At 49.0% G+C, this 23,649-nt stretch overlaps 1 protein-coding gene across 4 annotated transcripts in view; it reads left to right on the top strand.

Annotated features, from left to right (window-relative positions):
- The window catches only part of DLG3 (discs large MAGUK scaffold protein 3), a 2,000,883-nt gene that overhangs the window by 1,438,996 nt on the left and 538,238 nt on the right, over nucleotides 1–23,649 (top strand). Inside the window, exon 1 of one of the 4 annotated variants that reach the window (XM_086918302.1) lies at nucleotides 9,059–9,195. The exons of the other annotated variants lie outside the window; for them this stretch is intronic. The gene's annotated coding sequence lies outside the window, so the exon portion shown is untranslated. Of the gene's footprint in view, nucleotides 1–9,058; nucleotides 9,196–23,649 lie in introns of those variants that run through there. 4 annotated transcript variants of the gene reach the window in all.

The raw sequence follows: 23,649 nt of genomic DNA, 5'->3' as shown, positions 1-23,649 counted from the left end.
ACTATATATCCTTACCCACCCCTAAACGCTAAAAATACCCTTAACACCCAATACCATTACCCACTCCTAAACCCTAAAAACACCCTTTCCACCCTATCCACTCATAAACCCTAAAATGCCCTACCACCCTATACACTAGCCACCCCTAAAATCCCTTACAACCCTATACCTCTACCCACCCGTAAACACTAAAAATACCCCACCACCCTATACCCCTACCCAAACCCTAAAAACACCCTTACCGCCCAATGCCCCTACACAACCCTAAACCCCTCTTATCAACCTATATATCTACCCACCCTAAAAATACCCTTACCACCTTATACTCCTACCCACCCCTAAACACACCCATACCGCCCAATACCCCTATCCACCCCTAAACCCTAAAATCACCCGTACCACCCAATACCCCACCACACCCCTAAACCTTAACATCACCTTACCGTCCTATAACCTTACCCATCCCTAAGCCCTAAAATACCCTTACCGCCCTATACCCATACCCACCCCTAAGCCATAAAACACCCTTACCGCCCTAGACCCATACCCACCCCTAAGCCGTAAAATACCTGTACCAACCTAAGCCCTAAAAGCACCTTTACCAACCAATACTCCTACCTATCCCTAAACCCTAAAAACACCCTTACCACCCCATAAGTTTACTCCCCCATAAACCATAATTGTAATGTTCTTTATGAGTATACATATATGCATACCTTAAATACACTTACCGTGCCTGGTAAAGGCAATGCAATGTAAATGATACATAGTAAAAACATTGTGTGGTAAAGGTGGCATTCCCTGGTAACGCCTGCATAGTAAAGGCTGTTTCCCCTCCAGAAGGTATGGTGACTACTGGCTAATTCCAAGTGGGATCCTATCCAGCACGGGGCTGCTCGTTCACACACCTCCTTCCAGTCACGTGGCTTTAGCTTCTCCCCATCGATAATACAGGTGCTCTGTGTTAGGTTGTACATCAGTGTGTAAATCCAATCAGTATGTGTTTTACCGCAAAGAGAATGTTATGGGTGTATTGTGCAATTGCCGCTCGTCCTATCTCATGATGTTCCAGCCTTCCTCTGGATCCATTACCAGCTGGACTGTGTGGGAGGCGGGGTGGAACCACTTCAGGGGTTAAACCTGTCCTATGTGGGAGTAGTTAAGTGTTGTGTGTGATGGCCAGAGATGAACTTTGATATGCTGTGCACTTGTTACTGTAGCAGGGTGTAGTGATGTCACGCAGACAGGTGGTAGAGCTTTACTACAGGATGCACGCTCTCAGTGAGGCCAGGTCCGCGACTGGACGAGTCCACTGAGATCTAAATTTAATGTTAAGAGCCGGGTTGTTCTAAGCCAATAGTTGGAGAACTTAGAGCAGTGAGTGGAGGAATAGGTGATCCACAGCGGTGTGAGGATGGGGATAACAACAACCTCTGACAATTGAGTGCTGTAAGTGGAAAAGGAGTAGGTAGTGGAACAGGAGGAAAGTCCAGGATGTTGGAGAAGGTACGTTGATTTCCAGTAATAATTTGAAGTAGTAGTATGTTACTCCCTACCTTGGGGAATAAAATATTTTATTATGCATAATAAAATGATTCTACTTCTCGATAGGAGTATTGTTTACCAGGTAAACATTTACATTTATGTTCTGCATTTCGCCATTGATGTTATTTGATGTAAGATATGCTTTAAACCTCAAAAACAAGAAAAGGCAAATGTGGTGTGAGTTTCGCACATCCCCACCCTTAAAGCCTAGTAATCACAATAGTTTTGGTGCTCACACACTTATCACATCTTTTGCCAAGATGTGTCTTGGCAAGATTCCAGACAAAACCGTTGACCTTAGCCCAAACTATATAGTATGTTGATAGTGGAGTACTCTTTGTAGAAATGAGCATATCAATTTAGAAAATTGAAACCCTATTTGTTGGAAGCATAGCAAGTATACAAAACAATTTTCAGTCCTATACATTCTTTTGAGAAAAAGTGCAGACTTCATTGCGGCGTGGTAGGTTAGGTGTTTTTTTTTACTTCTTCTTGATGCAATCACACAGTCAATACAGTTGTTCCAGTAATGAATAAATAGCAGATGATGTAGCTCAGTAATGGCAAATAACAGGTGATTCAGCTGAAACGTGTTTCGTCCAACTTTCTGGACTTTTTCAAGGATATGTCTTGCTCCTGACATGGAACATTGAGAGGAAAGACTAAGCTTGAACAGGGGGTACTATACCACCCAACCTACTACCTGGAACTTGCACCAGACTTTGTATTTTTTAGATTGCTGCATTCCATACAGTATCAGGAATTGAAGAATAACCCAACCCTGATGAAGTCCGCTAGGACGAATCACGTTGGCTGGGCTGATGTGCAATTGTTAAAATGAAAACTTCAATAAAGTGAATATAAACTGATGCACACGACTCCTGAGGAAATTGATTCGATATTTAATCATTAATGTTTGGGGACAGAACATCGTATGGAAATTGATTATACAATTGTAAACTCCTTTACATTTTTGTAGGTCTCAGGCCTCAGATCAGGGATGTGGAATTCCTATAGCCCGACGCCCAGGACATATTGTCAGGTCATGGGCAACAAGTTTTAATGTGTATTTTGCCCTTGGAACAAGTATGCCCAACCCCCTGCAGCACAAGCCCTTTGGCTGTCAGTTTACAATACCACATAATGGATTAGGGAAGTGCACTGTCTGCAGTTACGGTCATATTTGTATCCAAGTGTTAATGATGTTCAAACTTGTATTTATGGTTCATTAATGCAAAGCCTTTATTATTAGGGTGAGCATTCTAAGTAAATGTTGTAAGCTCAGACTGCACTACTGACAGTAATACAGTATAAAAATGTGTACACACGTTTTCAAAGTTTAGCATTATGAGTTGGGAAACAGCCTTTACAACGCGGGTATTACCACGCGCTACCATTACAACGCTGCTATTACAACGCAAGTCATTACAACGACTTGCGCTGGAGGGCGCTGTTGGATAGGGAATAGTTAAATTTTCTATTCCAACACCTTCCCTACTGTAACGTGAACTGGAGTTGGAATAGAAATTAAACTATTCCACTATCCAGTTCTTACAGCGCAAGTCGTTGTAACGACTTGCGTTGTAAAAACAGCGTTGTAATGGCACGTGTGGTAAAAGCCTGCGTCGTAATGCCATACAACCTTATGAGTTTATTTAGAATGCTGCCAGAATGCTCTCCGATTAGATGTAAATATTTGCAGAAGTTTGAAAGCAAGATTGATGCTTCTTTGATTTAAAAATATAATGTTCACATAAAAATGCAAGTAGTAAAAAAAAATTCACTAAACTACTTTAAAATTTTAAGTACCATTTCTTTGCAGCATCATTTGGTAAAATGTGTGGATGTATGCTAGTATTTCCCAAAAATATTCATAATGGTTAATCAGTGTAACCAGGTTCAATAAGATTATGGTAAACATAAAAATAAACAAGCATTGGCAAAGCCAGTAGGTCTGAAATTGGTGGTCAGCCTTTTGGTTTTGCCAATGTGCGTCTTGTTTTGGCATGGTTTTTGGTAAAACCTTATTGGTGTGGGTGCTGCCAGGCCCTCACAATTATAACAAATATTGGCTAAAGCAAAAATTATTTGGTCTCAAAAAGCACACACTGCCACAGTAGTTCCTCACGCTGAACAAAATGACTTTGTGTGCTGATATGCTCCTTGCGAAAGAGCAGAAAGCTGTCACTCACAGGGAAGCCAGCCAGCAGACAGAGAGAGAGAGAGAGAGAGAGAGACAGAATTTTAATAAACACAAAAGGTTAACACCAGACCTAATTAGGGGCCCAGATATTAAAGAAAGTCTCAAAAGTGCACCCATAAAATATGTCCTTGCATTAAGTGCAGATTTACGGCTTTTGTGAATTCACAAGAATTTACAGACGTAGGCCAAGAACTGGTACTCCTAGAAAATATTTGTCAACTGCATTTAAACACGAACACATATGTATGCGTAGATTTGCTCATGCGAAAATCTCTTAAGTGTTTGCAAGTTTACCGTCCCACTAACCACTTTTTTCCAGAGACCTGGAAGAAGTTTTACGTTTGCCATTGTCAAAAGTAAATGTCCAACCTTTCTCAGTATGGAAAAAGATTAGAGAAGAGTTGGTGAAAACCCTTAAAATATGCAAGTTAGTAGGTTTGCACAGACACAAAAGGGCATTCCAACCCTGAAACTATTGCTTACCACTACCTTCATCCCCAGTATGTAGATCTGCGGAAACGTGGCAACATAAGGGAATTGCTAGTATTCAAAACCTACTGTGGAATGAGCCCTGGCATATTCAGAGAGGCCATATCCAATATCTTATATAATAAGATAGCTGCCATAATTTGTAACTGCACTACATGGCACAAAATAGACAAGTGGATTTTGCTCCAGGACAAGTAGATTATGAAGCAACCTGCCCCATGGACAAGTAGATATTTCTATAAATTACACACCCCTGCTCAGATACACCTGTTAGGGGCACCACCTGGATGTAAAATGCACAAAAGCCTCTGGTACATTATTACTTTGCTAAGATGGTATAGTTGAAAGAGACAGATTCCTGCTATCAAAACTGGTGTACTTTCTTCCCAGCCAAGGACTCTTATCGCGGAGCAAGTGTATGTACATAAATTGTAGGAGGGCAGATATGGTGGAAAAGTCTGTGGGTCATTGTTTAGAGGAAACAGTTACTATACTTGTAGAGGTTGGAAGGCGATGCAGGACATATTTCTAAATAATCCCCGCTATACAAGTTTATCAAGAAATAGTATTACAATGTATCCAGTTACAAAACCAGGACTACATGTACCAGAATGCAAAGCGAAAATAAAGACTGGGTCAGCTACACCTGCATCAACCTGAGCATTGCGAGAGCTCGCTTTTCGTTGATGTTCCCGCATCTCCCTGCTACTTATAAACTCAGTCAACCAGAGGCAAAGGTGCTGCATGCCCAGCCCTGCTATACCGGGAAATCTGGGGATCCCCAGAGGAGGCAAGCCTGGCGCGTGGTCAGTTAAGTCGCATGCTCCGTGCTCGAACTGTAGGGGTTTGAGCAGCACAAACAGACCTGCAGGTAGGCCCTACCTGGGAAAGTTGGTAGGGAGGGACTGTTATAAAATGTTTACGGGTCTTACGTGCAGTAATGTCTTATCTCAGTCTGCAGTAATGTCTTATCTCAGTAAGCACTATATAATGTCAGTTGCACGGATTTAACCCTTTCCGCTTAGAAAAACGCTGTATGCACAATCAACGTACAGCAGCAGGGTGCTTTTGTTAAGTCATACACTGCTTAGTGGGCCATGCCAGTCAGTCACTGAAGTACTTCCAAAGATGTGTGGGTATGCTATATGATCTGCACATCTATTTTTAACAGTATTGTATTTTCTTTTGCCAATATCCTTCAGAAGCTGGTGGTTGAAGAACCAGCTTCCATATGAAGTGACTTTGTCCCAGCTCTACCAGCCTTTGCTCTTCTAAGCCTCAGAAAGAAGACCTGGCACTGAACCTCAACACAAGGTTCATCCTCATTGTAATGCAACACGAAGAGCATTTGTGTGTTCTGGAAAACTGACAGCTTCGGCTTTACTTTTCTCCTCCTATTTTCAGCTTTTTGTTAAGAACCTTCTGTCTCCCACTTTTATTGGCAGACGAGATTTACTGCCATACTTGTGCACAGAAAAGTTATAAAGAGTTCAGCCTGAACGTCTTCTTCCGCCATAATCTAGCTACGTTTCGTAAAAGGGACCCGTGAAAAATACAAGGATGTCCTACTGCTCCATATCAGAGAGATGATCAACTAACAGGTTATGCGATGTGTAACCTGGAGGGGGCTCCGGAATCGAATTCGAAAACGTGATAAATCAGAAACCGCTTAGGCAAACTTAACATGCGCAGATAATCGTTAAGGACGGGCTGCTAGGTTTGGCAATAATCAGCTGCTCCCTATCCCGTTACGCTCAGAATCTACTTTGTCTATTTTTGTATTTTTAATGATGTGAAGTCTTGCACAGTTGCACTTTTACAGCGGGCCCCTAGCCCATCCGGCACCGTATGCATACCTGCCTTGGCCCTGCTTATATGCACCTAATTACTTATATTAATCTACTTAAAGGAACTTTATCTGTCTGTATGGCAATCCTGCATTTTAGACATTAGGGAAAAGATCAGCTGCTGTTTAGCCACTTTTATCCAATGTAGCTTTCATCTGAACCGGACACTACCACAGCTACTCGGGAAACACATATCTGGTTGTATTATTGATCCGACTGCACTTCAAAGTATCTCTGATACATTTCAACTTTATATCAAACCCTGACGAAGTCCCTATGAGGACGAAATGTGTCGGCAGTTGTGACGATTAGGAAGTTTTCTATGGAATAAAAGAAACTACTTTTCTACAATCAAACTCAACTATTGCTCTTTTCATTTGGGAAGACTTCAACTTATGTCTCTGTTTTTATTATGGACAATAAATTGCCTTCACTAATAACCTACTTGTTTTATTAAGTGCAGGGTCATTTGTGTATAACAATGTAGCTGTGTGTCAGTCAGTCAAATATACTTTTATTGATTCGTTAAAAATCATAAAACGATGGCAAACCATCATAAAACGCAATACATCAAATGAGCATTTTTTAAAACATGATAAAGAAGGGAAAAAAAAAGACCTTAGGGTAGTGACCACAGTTAAAAAGAAGACAAGTAATACAATACATTTTAAGAAATGCTGGCCAGTAGGTTATTTGTTAGCTACTTGGCTTAAATCAATTTTTTCCAATTCCTTTGCTGCTATTTTTTTTTAGAGTTTTATGGCACTACAGGAGAGGGGACTCGAAAGCCCTCCAAGACACCTGATGACTGCAGCTCTGCAAGTTCTTATTTGTTAATTCCTAAAAAACTCCCAAAGAGTGGATTTACGGGTTTTCAGTAAAAAAGGGCATGTGTATTGTAAGTGTAATAGTTATTCCTCCCCTTGACAACAGAGGCTGCATTCCTTAAATGGCCATGTAAATCTCCATTTTGCGGTCAAATCCTTTGAGGGGAATGATCCCATGCGTAGCAACATCAGGTAATGCTTTTTGTGGTAGGAGAGGTGTTCTATCAGATGCTGTTGCAGCTTTATTCTCTGGTATGCCTGTATCACAGCCCAAGCGTGATGTTTTTTGCAAAGTTCATTTTATCAGTTAAAGAGCTTGATTGCGGTGTTCACGACGCATTTGAGACCAGAATATGTTGCTGGTGTTAACCAAGCCTGCTCTACCTGTAATGCCGACAAGGATTCCTTCAGGATTGTCGTGGTCGAATTAGCTACTCTTGCTTGATGTAGCTTTGCGTTTTGCATCTCGACTAAAATATCTAGGAAGGAAAGCTGAAGGAAGCGAAGGGCTTGTGGCACGATGCCTAGTGGCTGTATTAGTTGTATGATAAATCTCCTTTTAATTATTTTTGTATGTATTTTTGAACATTATGAACTGTGTGATTTTGTTTATGGTTTTAATTAACTAATACTGCTACCATAGCTGAAGCTTGCAATTAGTCCAGTTTCGAGATTTACTTCTAAAAATAGATGCATTCTGGGACTTGTAGTCAATCTTACAGCCATGGCAGTGCTAGATCAACGAGTGATGTGCCAACCCGAAAATAAGTACAACATTGATTAACTAAACCATTTCTGTAGCACTGCTGTACCTTGCAGGCAGTGGTGCACATTACATTCACAAACCCAAAAGGAAGTACTTGAATATTTGAACATGCTGTGGGTATTGGGTGTGGTGATGTGTGCCGGGGTTGCATGGATGGAATCCCAAGTATGGCAGGCTTCGCTCCCAGGGCCATACTACTCCGGCACACATATCAGAGTGAGACCCGAGCAGTTCACTCTCCTTTATTTAAAGCCCTGGCCACCCCGGGCCAGAAGATGTGGTGCATACAAATCTGGTGATTCCCAGACAGCAGGACCGCTAACCTGTTACATTAGGGAGGACCAGTGCTTTAAATGGGCCGGTAGGGAGTACCGGCACATTTTTATTTTGAGAGGGAGAGTACCGGCACTTCTCACGAGTGGCGTAATACTTTTGATTGGAGAGTACATGCACTTCTCAGAAACAAGCTGGTACGCTGCTGCAGAGTACCTGCTCTTCTATTTTCCCATTTCAAGCACTGGGGAGGACAGTCCCAAGATTCATTTAGATAAATATACAGATAATGGAGGTCCAGCAAATTTGAGTTTGAGATTCGTTTAAGTACGGACTGAAGAAGTTATTTTTCAGCAATTTCCTAAACGTATTAAAGCCTCATGCAGCTCTTTGGCACAAGTCCTTTCAGAGGCACTTACTAGGGAGCACCTGGAGAGTCTGGGGGGGTGAGGGAGGGGCTTGTCAGATTGTAGTCTAGTCCCCTAGTTAACCTTTTCGCACTGGACATCCCCTTTGGCTCACGGAAGAGTGGCCGGCCAAGGCTGGGACATGGGGGTGTTCACAAGAACAGCGATGCATGAAACGTAACTATATTGCAGGCGTTTTTCAAACCTGGTGCTTTGTTGCAGGGCCCCGGAGGATTGGTGTTTCTTTTTTTGCACGTTATTTCGTATCGTTTCTGATGGTGTCTGTGAATTGAAAACAAATATTCAGTTTTGAGGAGTGAAAAAGTTTCTGGCGCTGCGCGTGCCGAGACACGTCCGCCTCGCAGCTCTTCCTGAGGGGACTGTGACCGCACGAGCCAGCGACCCCAGCAGGAGGCGGGACAGACGCCTCGCGCACCTCTCTCCGCGCTCTCCCATTGGCCCAAGGTGAGTTTACCTCTGGGATCTGCACGCGCCGCCCGGCTCGGCCGTTGGGACTTTGGATGGAAGCTCAGGCGGGAGGGGGGCGGGGTTAGGGCTCTTTGGCTTCTTTTTGTTTTCCTCCGCTCCCCGCTGGTTGGTCCACAGGGCCGAAGCGGCCCTGTGACACCGCCCCCGTTGTCACGGTGACGGGGGGGTCGCCGCCCCCTCCTCCCAGGGCGCGCACCCCTGTGTAGCTTGATGTGGAGCGCGCCTGTCTCCCTGCGCGTGTCCGAACCGGTGTCTCAGGGAGGCGCGAGCGTCAGCAGCGAGTGGAGTGAACGGGTCCGAGGGCAGGAGGAGGGCCAGCGGCCTGCAGAGGAGGAGGACCCGGCAGCAGGTGAGGAGGGGACTCGGCGCCCTCTGGTACCCCACTATCCCCGAAACTGTGGCCCTGCCCCCCCCCCGCCACTCATGACCAGACCTCCACTCAGGCCCGCCTTCAGGACAGGAGTCTGCCCTGAATACCCCCCAACAAAGGAGCCTGCCCTGAAACCCCCCAACCACTCCCTCGGCACTGGAGCCTGCCCTGAACCCCCCCAAACCCTCCCTCGGCACAGGAGCCTGCCCTGAAACACCCCCCCCCACCCAACACACTTTAGCCACAGCTCAACTTAGTCTAGCCATCAACATAGACGCCTTTCTCCACTCCAACTCAGTCTATTCCCTCTGAACTCTCCCCACACTCCCAGTTAGAGCTCTCATGAACCCTGCCATCAACACAGGGACCTGCACTCACCCCACACTCCCAGTCAGAGCTCCACCGGCTCTGCCCTTCACTCTGAACCCTGCCCTCACCCCCACACTCCCAGTCAGAGCTCTCCTGAACCCTGCCCTCACCCCCACACTCCCAGTCAGAGCTCTCCTGAACCCTGCCCTCACCCCCACACTCCCAGTCAGAGCTCTCCTGAACCCTGCCCTCACCCCTACACTCCCAGTCAGAGCTCTCCTGAACCCTGCCCTCACCCCCACACTCCCAGTCAGAGCTCTCCTGAACCCTGCCCTCACCCCCACACTCCCAGTCAGAGCTCTCCTGAACCCTGCCCTCACCCCTACACTCCCAGTCAGAGCTCTCCTGAACCCTGCCCTCACCCCCACACTCCCAGTCAGAGCTCTCCTGAACCCTGCCCTCACCCCCACACTCCCAGTCAGAGCTCTCCTGAACCCTGCCCTCACCCCCACACTCCCAGTCAGAGCTCTCCTGAACCCTGCCCTCACCCCACACTCCCAGTCAGAGCTCTCCTGAACCCTGCCCTCACCCCCACACTCCCAGTCAGAGCTCTCCTGAACCCTGCCCTCACCCCTACACTCCCAGTCAGAGCTCTCCTGAACCCTGCCCTCACCCCCACACTCCCAGTCAGAGCTCTCCTGAACCCTGCCCTCACCCCCACACTCCCAGTCAGAGCTCTCCTGAACCCTGCCCTCACCCCCACACTCCCAGTCAGAGCTCTCCTGAACCCTGCCCTCACCCCCACACTCCCAGTCAGAGCTCTCCTGAACCCTGCCCTCACCCCTACACTCCCAGTCAGAGCTCTCCTGAACCCTGCTCTCACCCCACACTCCCAGTCAGAGCTCTCCTGAACCCTGCCCTCACCCCCACACTCCCAGTCAGAGCTCTCCTGAACCCTGCCCTCACCCCCACACTCCCAGTCAGAGCTCTCCTGAACCCTGCTCTCACCCCCACACTCCCAGTCAGAGCTCTCCTGAACCCTGCCCTCACCCCTACACTCCCAGTCAGAGCTCTCCTGAACCCTGCCCTCACCCCTACACTCCCAGTCAGAGCTCTCCTGAACCCTGCCCTCACCCCTACACTCCCAGTCAGAGCTCTCCTGAACCCTGCTCTCACCCCCACACTCCCAGTCAGAGCTCTCCTGAACCCTGCTCTCACCCCCACACTCCCAGTCAGAGCTCTCCTGAACCCTGCCCTCACCCCTACACTCCCAGTCAGAGCTCTCCTGAACCCTGCCCTCACCCCTACACTCCCAGTCAGAGCTCTCCTGAACCCTGCCCTCACCCCTACACTCCCAGTCAGAGCTCTCCTGAACCCTGCCCTCACCCCTACACTCCCAACCAGAGCTCTCCTGAACCCTGCCCTCACCCCCACACTCCCAGTCCGAGCTCTCCTGAACCCTGCCCTCACCCCCACACTCCCAGTCAGAGCTCTCCTGAACCCTGCCCTCACCCCCACACTCCCAGTCCGAGCTCTCCTGAACCCTGCCATCAACACAGGGACCTGCCCTCACCCCCACACTCCCAGTCAGACCTCCACCGGCTCTGCCCCTCACTCTGAACCCTGCCCTCACCCCCACACTCCCAGTCAGAGCTCTCCTGAACCCTGCCCTCACCCCCACACTCCCAGTCAGAGCTCTCCTGAACCCTGCCCTCACCCCCACACTCCCAGTCAGAGCTCTCCTGAACCCTGCCATCAACACAGGGACCTGCCCTCACCCCCAGCCAGAGCTCCACCGGCTCTGCCCCTCACTCTGAACCCTGCCCTCACCCCCACACTCCCAGTCAGAGCTCTCCTGAACCCTGCCCTCACCCCCACACTCCCAGTCAGAGCTCTCCTGAACCCTGCCCTCACCCCCACACTCCCAGTCAGAGCTCTCCTGAACCCTGCCCTCACCCCCACACTCCCAGTCAGAGCTCTCCTGAACCCTGCCCTCACCCCCACACTCCCAGTCAGAGCTCTCCTGAACCCTGCCCTCACCCCCACACTCCCAGTCAGAGCTCTCCTGAACCCTGCCCTCACCCCTACACTCCCAGTCAGAGCTCTCCTGAACCCTGCCCTCACCCCCACACTCCCAGTCAGAGCTCTCCTGAACCCTGCCCTCACCCCCACACTCCCAGTCAGAGCTCTCCTGAACCCTGCCCTCACCCCCACACTCCCAGTCAGAGCTCTCCTGAACCCTGCCCTCACCCTCACACTCCCAGTCAGAGCTCTCCTGAACCCTGCCATCAACACAGGGACCTGCCCTCACCCCCACACTCCCAGTCAGAGCTCTCCTGAACCCTGCCCTCACCCCTACACTCCCAGTCAGAGCTCTCCTGAACCCTGCCCTCACCCCTACACTCCCAACCAGAGCTCTCCTGAACCCTGCCCTCACCCCCACACTCCCAGTCCGAGCTCTCCTGAACCCTGCCCTCACCCCCACACTCCCAGTCAGAGCTCTCCTGAACCCTGCCCTCACCCCCACACTCCCAGTCCGAGCTCTCCTGAACCCTGCCATCAACACAGGGACCTGCCCTCACCCCCACACTCCCAGTCAGACCTCCACCGGCTCTGCCCCTCACTCTGAACCCTGCCCTCACCCCCACACTCCCAGTCAGAGCTCTCCTGAACCCTGCCCTCACACCCACACTCCCAGTCAGAGCTCTCCTGAACCCTGCCCTCACCCCCACACTCCCAGTCAGAGCTCTCCTGAACCCTGCCCTCACCCCCACACTCCCAGTCAGAGCTCTCCTGAACCCTGCCCTCACCCCCACACTCCCAGTCAGAGCTCTCCTGAACCCTGCCATCAACACAGGGACCTGCCCTCACCCCCAGCCAGAGCTCCACCGGCTCTGCCCCTCACTCTGAACCCTGCCCTCACCCCCACACTCCCAGTCAGAGCTCTCCTGAACCCTGCCCTCACCCCCACACTCCCAGTCAGAGCTCTCCTGAACCCTGCCCTCACCCCCACACTCCCAGTCAGAGCTCTCCTGAACCCTGCCCTCACCCCCACACTCCCAGTCAGAGCTCTCCTGAACCCTGCCCTCACCCCCACACTCCCAGTCAGAGCTCTCCTGAACCCTGCCCTCACCCCCACACTCCCAGTCAGAGCTCTCCTGAACCCTGCCATCAACACAGGGACCTGCCCTCACCCCCAGCCAGAGCTCCACCGGCTCTGCCCCTCACTCTGAACCCTGCCCTCACCCCCACACTCCCAGTCAGAGCTCTCCTGAACCCTGCCCTCACCCCCACACTCCCAGTCAGAGCTCTCCTGAACCCTGCCCTCACCCCCACACTCCCAGTCAGAGCTCTCCTGAACCCTGCCCTCACCCCCACACTCCCAGTCAGAGCTCTCCTGAACCCTGCCCTCACCCCTACACTCCCAGTCAGAGCTCTCCTGAACCCTGCCCTCACCCCTACACTCACAGTCAGAGCTCTCCTGAACCCTGCCATCAACACAGGGACCTGCCCTCACCCCCAGCCAGAGCTCCACCGGCTCTGCCCCTCACTCTGAACCCTGCCCTCACCCCCACACTCCCAGTCAGAGCTCTCCTGAACCCTGCCCTCACCCCTACACTCACAGTCAGAGCTCTCCTGAACCCTGCCCTCACCCCCACCCTCCCAGTCAGAGCTCTCCTGAACCCTGCCCTCACCCCCACACTCCCAGTCCGAGCTCTCCTGAACCCTGCCCTCACCCCCACACTCCCAGTCCGAGCTCTCCTGAACCCTGCCCTCACCCCCACACTCCCAGTCCGAGCTCTCCTGAACCCTGCCCTCACCCCCACACTCCCAGTCCGAGCTCTCCTGAACCCTGCCATCAACACAGGGACCTGCCCTCACCCCCAGCCAGAGCTCCACCGGCTCTGCCCCTCACTCTGAACCCTGCCCTCACCCCCACACTCCCAGTCAGAGCTCTCCTGAACCCTGCCCTCACCCCCACAGTCAGAGCTCTCCTGAACCCTGCCCTCACCCCCACACTCCCAGTCAGAGCTCTCCTGAACCCTGCCCTCACCCCCACACTCCCAGTCCGAGCTCTCCTGAACCCTGCCCTCACCCCCACACTCCCAGTCAGAGCTCTCCTGAACCCTGCCCTCACCCCCACACTCCCAGTCCGAGCTCTCCTGAACCCTGCCCTCACCCCCACACTCCCAGTCCGAGCTCTCCTGAACCCTGCCCTCACCCCCACACTCCCAGTCAGAGCTCTCCTGAACCCTGCCCTCACCCCCACACTCCCAGTCCGAGCTCTCCTGAACCCTGCCCTCACCCCCACACTCCCAGTCCGAGCTCTCCTGAACCCTGCCCTCACCCCCACACTCCCAGTCAGAGCTCTCCTGAACCCTGCCCTCACCCCCACACTCCCAGTCCGAGCTCTCCTGAACCCTGCCATCAACACAGGGACCTGCCCTCACCCCCAGCCAGAGCTCCACCGGCTCTGCCCCTCACTCTGAACCCTGCCCTCACCCCCACACTCCCAGTCAGAGCTCTCCTGAACCCTGCCCTCACCCCCACACTCCCAGTCCGAGCTCTCCTGAACCCTGCCCTCACCCCCACACTCCCAGTCAGAGCTCTCCTGAACCCTGCCCTCACCCCTACACTCAGTCAGAGCTCTCCTGAACCCTGCCCTCACCCCCACACTCCCAGTCCGAGCTCTCCTGAACCCTGCCCTCACCCCCACACTCCCAGTCAGAGCTCTCCTGAACCCTGCCCTCACCCCCACACTCCCAGTCCGAGCTCTCCTGAACCCTGCCCTCACCCCCACACTCCCAGTCCGAGCTCTCCTGAACCCTGCCCTCACCCCCACACTCCCAGTCAGAGCTCTCCTGAACCCTGCCCTCACCCCTACACTCACAGTCAGAGCTCTCCTGAACCCTGCCCTCACCCCCACACTCCCAGTCAGAGCTCTCCTGAACCCTGCCCTCACCCCCACACTCCCAGTCAGACCTCCACCGGCTCTGCCCCTCACTCTGAACCCTGCCCTCACCCCCACACTCCCAGTCAGAGCTCTCCTGAACCCTGCCCTCACCCCCACACTCCCAGTCCGAGCTCTCCTGAACCCTGCCATCAACACAGGGACCTGCCCTCACCCCCACACTCCCAGTCAGACCTCCACCCGGCTCTGCCCCTCACTTTGAACCCTGCCCTCACCCCCACACTCCCAGTCAGACCTCCACCCGGCTCTGCCCCTCACTTTGAACCTTGCCCTCTTCACAGGATCCCCCCTTCCACCGGAGTGCAGCAAGCAGTGCTCGAGTGAGACTGGAGCGCCTCCATTGACACCCTGGCGCGGGGGCGGCGGCCTGGGCTGCGGTGTCTGTTCCCACGGTCAGACTCCCAGCGCTGGCTTGTGCAGAGCTGCCGTGGTTCGGGTCCAAGGCTGCTGAAAGCCCCCCCCCCCCGCCGGATGGAGCGTCAGGCCGGCTCTGTAGCGCTGCGATGGAAGGATGTGGGCGAAGCCACAGACCTCGGGCTTGCATTGATGGCCCCGTAGAAAGAGTGCGCAACATTAACCAGATCTGTCAACTCAACCCGCACACGTTCACCCTGTGTGTGCCACCCCGAAAAGGTCACGGTAGATGCACGCCAAAAGCATCAACTGCGGTTTAGCAATTTGAATTGGTATTCTGCGTGCGACCAGGGTATCGCTGACATGCTCCACCAGCCTCATGGGAAAAGACTGAGCATCCTGAAGGAGGTTCGTCCAGAGCTTAGCAAATGGACATTAAGTTAAGGTTCAATAATGTTTATTCTACACAGAAGTTGAGATCAAATTCGAATTCTTTCAAAGGATAGTATCATCATAGAGCTAAGTGAGCCAGGTTGCTCAAACCCTATGCATTTCGGCGAACCCTTCGTCATGGGAAGTTAGATCTGAAAAATAATGAAACCGAAAACCACGGATGTAAAAGTTGCCCACAAGTACATCAAAGGGTTAGTAGTTAAGTGCAAAGCAAATCAATACTGTAAGCACACATTATCTATTTTTTTTTGGGGGGGGAGGGGGTCGGGGGGAAATCCTCGAGTTTTTCGTGGCCTTATGTAGATTACCTGGAATCATGTGTTCGTTTTCTTGCAAGACTAAATGCAACTTGCACAAAAGGCCACTCAACATATTGGCAGGAAAATGACTTGTTGGAAGATTCTCCTCCGAGTCTCTCATGGGTAGGACATTTCATGCAAAGAGAAATCGCTACCATTTCGCGAGACACGAAACTCTCGATTTGCACCAGATTACGCCGGCGTAATAAAACTTTGTACACAGGTCATCATCTTTGAATGTTTCCGTCTCCCCCCCGCAAAGTGGAACATAAGCAGTTAAGTCCCTGCCCTGTGCGCTTTCATGTACACTCCTAGGCGCCCGTCATGCAAAGCTCTCTGCTATATTTTAGCATTATTTTACTGTTCTAGATTTCCTATCGAGTAGTTTTTGTTTCAACTTATAGTAAAATGGAAGTATAATAAAGAAAACGAGCATTAGCAAAGTCAGTAGTGATTTCCATGTCTGTTGGCTTGAATATTGCCCCCCCCCTCCCCAGTCCAATCGCCGGTGCTATGCATTGGCAAGACCCCCCGCCCCCTTAAAGCCCTGCAGACTGAGTAGTTTCTTTGGCTCCTTATTTTCTGCTCAGTGGTCACCCTCGGCCGGCTTTGCTTACTTTTTTTCTTTTCACGTGACCCAACATGGCCATGCTTCTCATAGATTGTTGACCCTTTTGTAGAATGTGACCCTAATCAAGCCTTCTGCTCAAACCATTGACGTTAAAAAGTGTATGTTTATCAGAGCGCAAATACTCTGCCTCGATTGCCGGGTATTATCCCTCAGTACTGTGCATTAGGTGGGCCTGTTGGGTGTCAGAGTATTGAAGACCTTCTCTTCACTACTGGACACTCCAGAGCGGATTTTCGCTTTTCACCCCTTGGGGGTATCCAGGCGCTAATGAGTGGTGAGATTTGGTCACAGAGACAGGTCATGAGTCCCTTCCTGAAGTTGGCAAGGGGAGGTACGGAGGTGGAGTCGTTCCTTGACCTGGTGACCAGGTAGGAGCAAGAACGACCTCCACTGCTGCTTTGCTGGAAACGGGGGATGTGTGCGAGGGAGGCAGGGGAAGTGTGCCAGGCGGATCAGCGTTGTCTTTGGCTGGTGGAATGTCAGGCAGTGGTTGATGTAGGAGGGTATGGTGTTGTGGAGGGCCTTGTAGGTGTGAGTTACCAGTTTTAACTGCGATCTCATCAGGACCGGTAGCCAGTGGAGAGTATTGAGGTTGGCGTGATGCTGATCTGTTTGTGGAGGTCGAGGGGGAGTCCTATTTGATGTCATTTCTAGAATCATTGATGTCATTTAGAATGCTGCTGTGTCTTGAGCTCATTCTGCTGTGAGCTGCCTCTGTGTTAACTGCCTGCTTCTACTTGTGGATGTCAAGTTGTCATTCCTACATTAAAAGCTGTTACCTCAAACCTACGCTTGGATTCAATTACTACATAATTTCTGGCGACGACTGGGTACCTACAGCTTCTACTTTCAAGACAAGAACTTTTTGAATGACAACGTTCACCTTTTCTACTGAAAAGCTTGTTTCCTGCCTTCAGTTTACACTGCTGAATTCGACTTTTGATGTTGCCATTCTCCGATGCTGAAACGCCATCCGTGAGTCTTACAACTAATTCTTCACTTTTGGCAAATATTTTCCTTACCGGGTGTTGGATTCCGTTACACGCATCTTTCGAATCGCGTGGAATCTCTGCACCCGCTCTGTCTGCACCCGCAGCATCTAGGCAACTCAGAAGCGCCTAGCAACGCTGAAGAGCTTCCATCTTCGTTCTCTGATCTCCTCTTCCCGGAACTCCGCTGCATTGTGGGTATCACCTTTCAACTTTAAGACGTCTGACGTCACGACGTGCCGCCATTTTGTTTATTTACATTTTACATCGGAAAACAGTGCTCACGAAGACGCTCTTCTTTCCTTCATATCTTCTGCACTTTGCCTCGTTTTTCAAGCGGATTCATTTCCCAGCAGTTTACTGACTTTAAGGTACTGGAACATACCCTTACATTTTTTTTTTTTTTTTTTCTCTTTTTCACTCATTTTTACTATTATTTTCCAGACTATCCTAGTCACAAAAAAAAATTATTTAAGCATGTCCAATATTGCTGCGCCACCTCATTTCTTACAAAACGCTGGTGATCCCAATATTGAATGGGATTTATGGCATCCAATGTTCTTAGCCTATGTTGAGGTTTTAGAGAAAGATGGGTGCTCCGCTAAACGCAAATTAGCTCTTCTCAGACACTGTCTTGGTGGAGCTGGCATTAAAGAATTCGACAATCTTCCATCACTTGATGATGCTGGAGACTTGGATGTGTTTGAGAAAGCCTGTGCTCAAATGAAAATTCGTTTTGGAAGGAAGATTAATACTGTAATGGAACGTTTTAAATTTTATTCTCGAATTCAGAAACAGGATGAATCTATTGAGGATTATGTCTCTGCTTTAAGATCTCTAGCTTGTTCTTGTGCTTTTGAGACCATTTCTTACGAACAAGTTCTCAGAGATCAGATTATGATGCGCACCAAGAGCAAGAAAATCCAAGAAAGACTCTGGCTAGGTACAGAATCTTCTTTAAGCTCTGTCATCAATATTGCTAAAGGCATTGAGCAATCCGAATTGTTCGTTTCAGAAATCAGAGGCCAACCACCCAAGTCTCAAGTCATTGAAACTGAAGTTGCATTAGTAAGAAATCAAAATTTTTCATCTAATTCCAACAGGTCACTTCCTAGAAAAGACAATGAGAAGAAAGTAGTTGAGAATAAAACTATTGCTGAAAATAAATTCTCCTACAGGAAAAATATTTATTGTTACAGGTGCGGTAGCTCTAACCATGTTGGAAATTATAGAGGATGCCCAGCTTGGGATAGAGTTTGTGTAAAATGTAAAAGGAAAGGACATTTTGCTAGCGTTTGTCGTTCTTCCCAAAGAGTCAATTACATCTCCCAAGAAGAAGAAGAAGTTTTACAAAGTTTTAATTGTATTCTATCTGTTGATGACTCAGAACAGAAAGAGTTTCCTTCTTTTACCATCTTAGTTGATAATCAACCCATTCTTTTAATGATGGATTCTTGTTCATGGTACTCCATCATTGGTTTGAATCTGTTTAAAAGTCTCTGGGGGGATAGAAATTTATTGACCTCAGACATATCTCCAGGGGGTTACACTGGTAAGAGAATAAACATCGAAGGTTTCTTTTGGGCTGATTTTCAAGTTGCTGATCGTTTTGCCAAAGGGAAAGTTTATGTTGCCACCAAAGGTGTTGCTATTTTTAGTTGGCCACATCAACGTCTACTCGGCATTAAACTTGACCCCAATGCAAATCCTCCAGTCTACTTGGGAGAACCATATGTTTTAAGTATTTGCGATGCTGAAGATAATTCTTTGTTTGTAGAGAACACAAAAAAATGTTTTCCTGATGTTTTTAAAGACACTTTGGGTAAATTTGTTGACTTTCAGCATAAAATTATACTTAATGACAATGCTATTCCTGTCAGACACAGGGTCAGGAACGTTCCATTGGCCTATCGGGAGAAGTTAAAAGACATTTTGAGTGATCTTGTATCTAAACAAATTATTGAACCTATAGAATCGTCCCCTTGGGTTTCCCCCATCGTTTTATCACTCAAAAGTTCTGGCGAGCTTCGTCTATGTGTGGATCTCCGCAGTTTGAATAAGGAGATCTGGGTAGACAAGCATCCTCTCCCCAACATCCATGAATTAATTTCCTCCCTCACAGGCGCTACCGTCTTTTCAACTATCGATTTAGCTAGTGCCTACCATCAGGTGGAGTTACACCAAGATTCTAAGAAACTTACAGCTTTTGTCACTCCGGAAGGCATGTTCCAGTATTTGCGAATGCCTTTCGGTCTCGCAAGTGCTGCTTCTGTATTCCAACGCCTGATGAAAGAGGTTCTTCTTAATTGTAAAGGGGCTATTGCGTTCCAAGACGATATTTTAATTTTTGGCGTAGATGTTGAGGAACACGATCACAATTTGCATTGCGTACTGTCCAATGTGCAAAAGAAAGGTCTTACTCTAAAGTTTAACAAATGCAAATTCCGACAATCCAAGGTTGAATACTTAGGGCATGAAATTTCCAGTGATGGCATAAAACCTAAACTAAATCATGTAAAAAGTATCACTGATGCTCCCACCCCTCTTTCGAAGGAACAACTATTATCCTTCTTAGGACTTACCGAATTTTATGGAAAATTTGTGAAAGACTACTCTACCATTGTACATCCTTTACGCTCTTTGCTAAAGAAACAAGCCAAGTTCGTGTGGGGTACAGAACAACAAACCTCCTTTGATTCGTTGAAAAGTAAAATTGTAAATGCCCCTTTCCTCAAACCCTTCTATGTTCACAAAGATTGCATTGTTTGCGTAGATGCCAGTAATGTAGGGCTTGGTGCCGTTTTGATGCAAAGAGATCGTTTTGGTGAATATGTTGTTTCCTATGCCTCTAGGACTCTAAGAGATGCCGAGTTTAATTACTCTACTATAGAAAAGGAGCTCCTTGCTTGTACTTGGGCTACTCAGCATTTTCGACAATTTATTTGGGGTACGAAATTCACTTTGAGGACTGACCACAAACCCCTTGTCAACATGTTGTCGGCTGGGGGTGGTAGAACTCTCACCGCCCGCTTGGCTCGCCTCGCTGCCAAACTGCAGGAGTACCAGTGTGAAGTTGTCTATGTTCCAGGACGGCTTAATGTACATGCAGACTGCATGTCACGCCTTCCTGTCAAAGAAACTTCCAATACGGTTATTCCTGATGAATGTGATGTTGCTTTCTCTCTCTCTGATGTTAATTTAATTTGTGGTAAGGGTTTAGAAAATTCCATCACTGAAAGTGTTTGGTCTGATGCCATGCGTAACGATGAGGTTCTCACCAAGGTTAAGTCTTTCTTGAGTGCTGGTTGGCCCGAAGAGCGGAAGTTGTGTGGTGATTTAGCTTCTTTCTTCAAGGTAAAGGATGAACTGTCAGTAATCGATGACATGGTCTACAGAGATGACAAAATTGTCCCGCCCCTTGACGTCCGTGAATCCATTTGTAGGTTGGCCCATGAAGGTCACATGGGGATGTCCACCACTAAAAGAAGAATCCGAGAGTATTATTGGTGGCCCAGTTTAGACGCCATGGTTGATAGGTGGGTAAGGAATTGCTCTCCATGTTCTTTAAGCGACAAATCTGTGAAACCCATTTCTTCTGGGTTCTCCCCCATCGAATTTGTTTGTGGACCTTGGAGGAAGTTAGGTATTGACATCATCGGTCCTTTTAATTACCAGTCAGGAAAAGATATGTTTGCTGTAGTACTTGTGGATTACTTCTCCAAATGGCCCGAACTCAAAATTGTTGATAAAGTTAATTCTGAAGTCGTTGTTGAATTTCTAAACTAAGTATTCTGTAGAGAAGGTCTACCTGAAGAAATTGTTTCTGACAATGGACCGCAGTTTGTTAGCGAAGTTTTTTCTGCTTTTCTTGATACTTGTGGCATTCTCCACAAAAGAGTTTCTAATTATTCCCCCCAGTCTAATGGCCAGGTAGAACGCTTTAACAGAGTAATTAAGGAGTCCTGCCAGTTGGCTCTACGGAGTGGTTTAAAATGGAAAAAAGCTCTACAAGCCACTTTGTTTACCTATCGTATGTCCCCCAATTCTGTTACTGGTTTGTCCCCTTTTGAAATGTTACGTTGCAGGAAACCTGGTACCAAAATTTTTCCTTGGTGGTTGAAGTCAAAGGACTCTGGGTATTTAGAATTGGATATGAATAGAATTAGAGACCGTGTTGGTAAATACCAAAACAAAATGGTTAGGAACTCTTCCCCCAAATTTGTTTCGCCCAAAATTTCAGTTGGTGATTTAGTCAGAGTGAAGTTTGGCGGCATCATCCCCAAAGGCATTTCCAGGTGGTCTTCGCCCGTCAAGGTTACGGAAGTTTTCAGTAAAGCTGTCAGGGTTGAGGGTGGTAAGATTTGGAATTTTAGGCGTGTCTCTGTTTGCAGGTCGAATGTCATAAATGAGAAGCTCGTCCATTCTGACCCCAATCCACCTGATTCTGGCTTTCATGGTTCCCATGAAGCTTTTGATAATCTGCATTTTTCCCAAGTTCCCTTTCCCCGAATCCGTCCTAACAATGTTCCTTTTCAGACTGTCCTGTCCGACACTCATGATGTTGGGTCTCATAATACTCATGATACTGTTTCTCAAAATATTTTTGATGTTGTTCCTCAAAATTCTGCTTCTCAGGCGTGTTCACCCCAGCCTGCCAGTTTACGCAGTAGTTCTCGTGTAAAGCATGTTCCTGTAAAGCTTAAGGATTACGTTTGCTCTTAATGTTTTGTTTTTTTTCTTTTCCTTTTTCTTTCTGTTGTAGGGTTTATTGTTTTTTTTTTTTTTTTTTGTTTTTCGGTGGGAGGTGTGTAGTATTCCTATTTGATGTCATTTCTAGAATCATTGATGTCATTTAGAATGCTGCTGTGTCTTGAGCTCATTCTGCTGTGAGCTGCCTCTGTGTTAACTGCCTGCTTCTACTTGTGGATGTCAAGTTGTCATTCCTACATTAAAAGCTGTTACCTCAAACCTACGCTTGGATTCAATTACTACAGTGTTCTGTAGTCACTTTGAAGAGGTGAGCGGTGGATTCGGTGTAGTGTGTTTTCGTAGTCCATTTGACTAGACAAGCGCTTGAGTCACTGTTTTCCCGGAGGTGATCCACTTGAAGGAAAGGTACTCCTCAGTGGATAGTTTTAAATCAATCAATCATTACATTTGTAGAGCGTGCTACACACCCATGAGGGTCTCAAGGCGCTGGGGGGGAGGCTTCTACTGATTGAAGAGCCAGGTCTTGAGAAGTCTTCTGAAGGCCAGCAGGTCCTGGGTCTGTCGTAGGCCGGTAGGGAGAGTGTTCCAAGTCTTGGCGGCGAGGTAGGAGAAGTATCTACCGCTGGCGGTGGTTTTCCGGGTGCGTGGAAATGTGGCGAGGGCGAGGTTGGTGGAGACGAGGCTGCGGGTGGGGGTGTAGAAGCTGAGTCGGTCGTTGAGGTATGCTGGTCCGGCATTGTGTAGGGCTTTGTGTGCGTGGATGAGGAGTTTGAAGGTGATCCTCTTGTTGACGGGGAGCCAGTGCAGGCTTCTCAGGTGGGGTGTGATGTGGCTACGTCAGGGGACGTCGAGGATCAATTGTGCAGAGGCGTTCTGGATGCGTTGCAGCAGTCTCAGGAGCTTGGTGGTTGTTCCTGCGTAGAGAGCATTTCCGTAGTCCAGTCTGCTGGTGACAAGGGCCTGGGTGACGTTTTTTCCCGTTTCGGAGGGGATCCACTTGAAGATCCTGCGGAGCATTCGAAGGGTGTTGAAGCAGGATGTGGAGACTGCGTTGGCCTGCTTGGTCATGGAGAGGGAGGAGTCGAGGATGACCCCCAGGTTGTGTGCGTGCGTGGTTGGTGGGTGCTGGGGCTGTACCCAGCGAGGTAGGCCACCAGCAGTCGTCCCAGGCTGAGGGGGTTGAGCCGAGGATGAGGACCTCTGTCTTGTCTGAATTCAGCTTCAGCCTGCTGTCCTTCATCCATTCTGCGACGGCCTTCATTCCTCTGTGGAGGTTGGCTTTGGCGGTGTGGGGGTCTTCAGTGCGGGAGATGATCAGCGGGTGTCGTCAGCGTAGGAGATGATGTTGAGGTTGTGTTGTCGTGCGACGTGGGCGAGTGGTGCCATGTAGATATTGAACAGCGTCGAGCTGAGGGATGATCCTTGGGGAACGCCGCAGATGATCTTGGTGGCCTTGGAGCGGAAGGGTGGGAGGCGGACGCTCTGGGTTCAGCTAGAGAGGAAGGATGTGGTCCAGGCCAGGGCCTTCTCTCGGGTTCTGGCGTCGTGGAGGCGTGCTGTTGGGGTGCGGTGGCAGACCGTGTCGAAGGCTGCTGATAAATCCAGGAGGATGAGGGTGGCTGTTTCTCCTTTGTCCATAAGGATCCTGATGTCGTCGGTGGCGGCGATGAGGGTGGTCTCAGTGCTGTGGTTGCTGCGGAAGCCGAACTGGGATGG

The sequence above is a fragment of the Lissotriton vulgaris genome, chromosome 4_1 (assembly GCF_964263255.1).
Source record: "Lissotriton vulgaris chromosome 4_1, aLisVul1.2, whole genome shotgun sequence".
Taxonomy (NCBI): domain Eukaryota; kingdom Metazoa; phylum Chordata; class Amphibia; order Caudata; family Salamandridae; genus Lissotriton; species Lissotriton vulgaris.
This window is presented reverse-complemented; position numbering and strand designations above follow the sequence as displayed.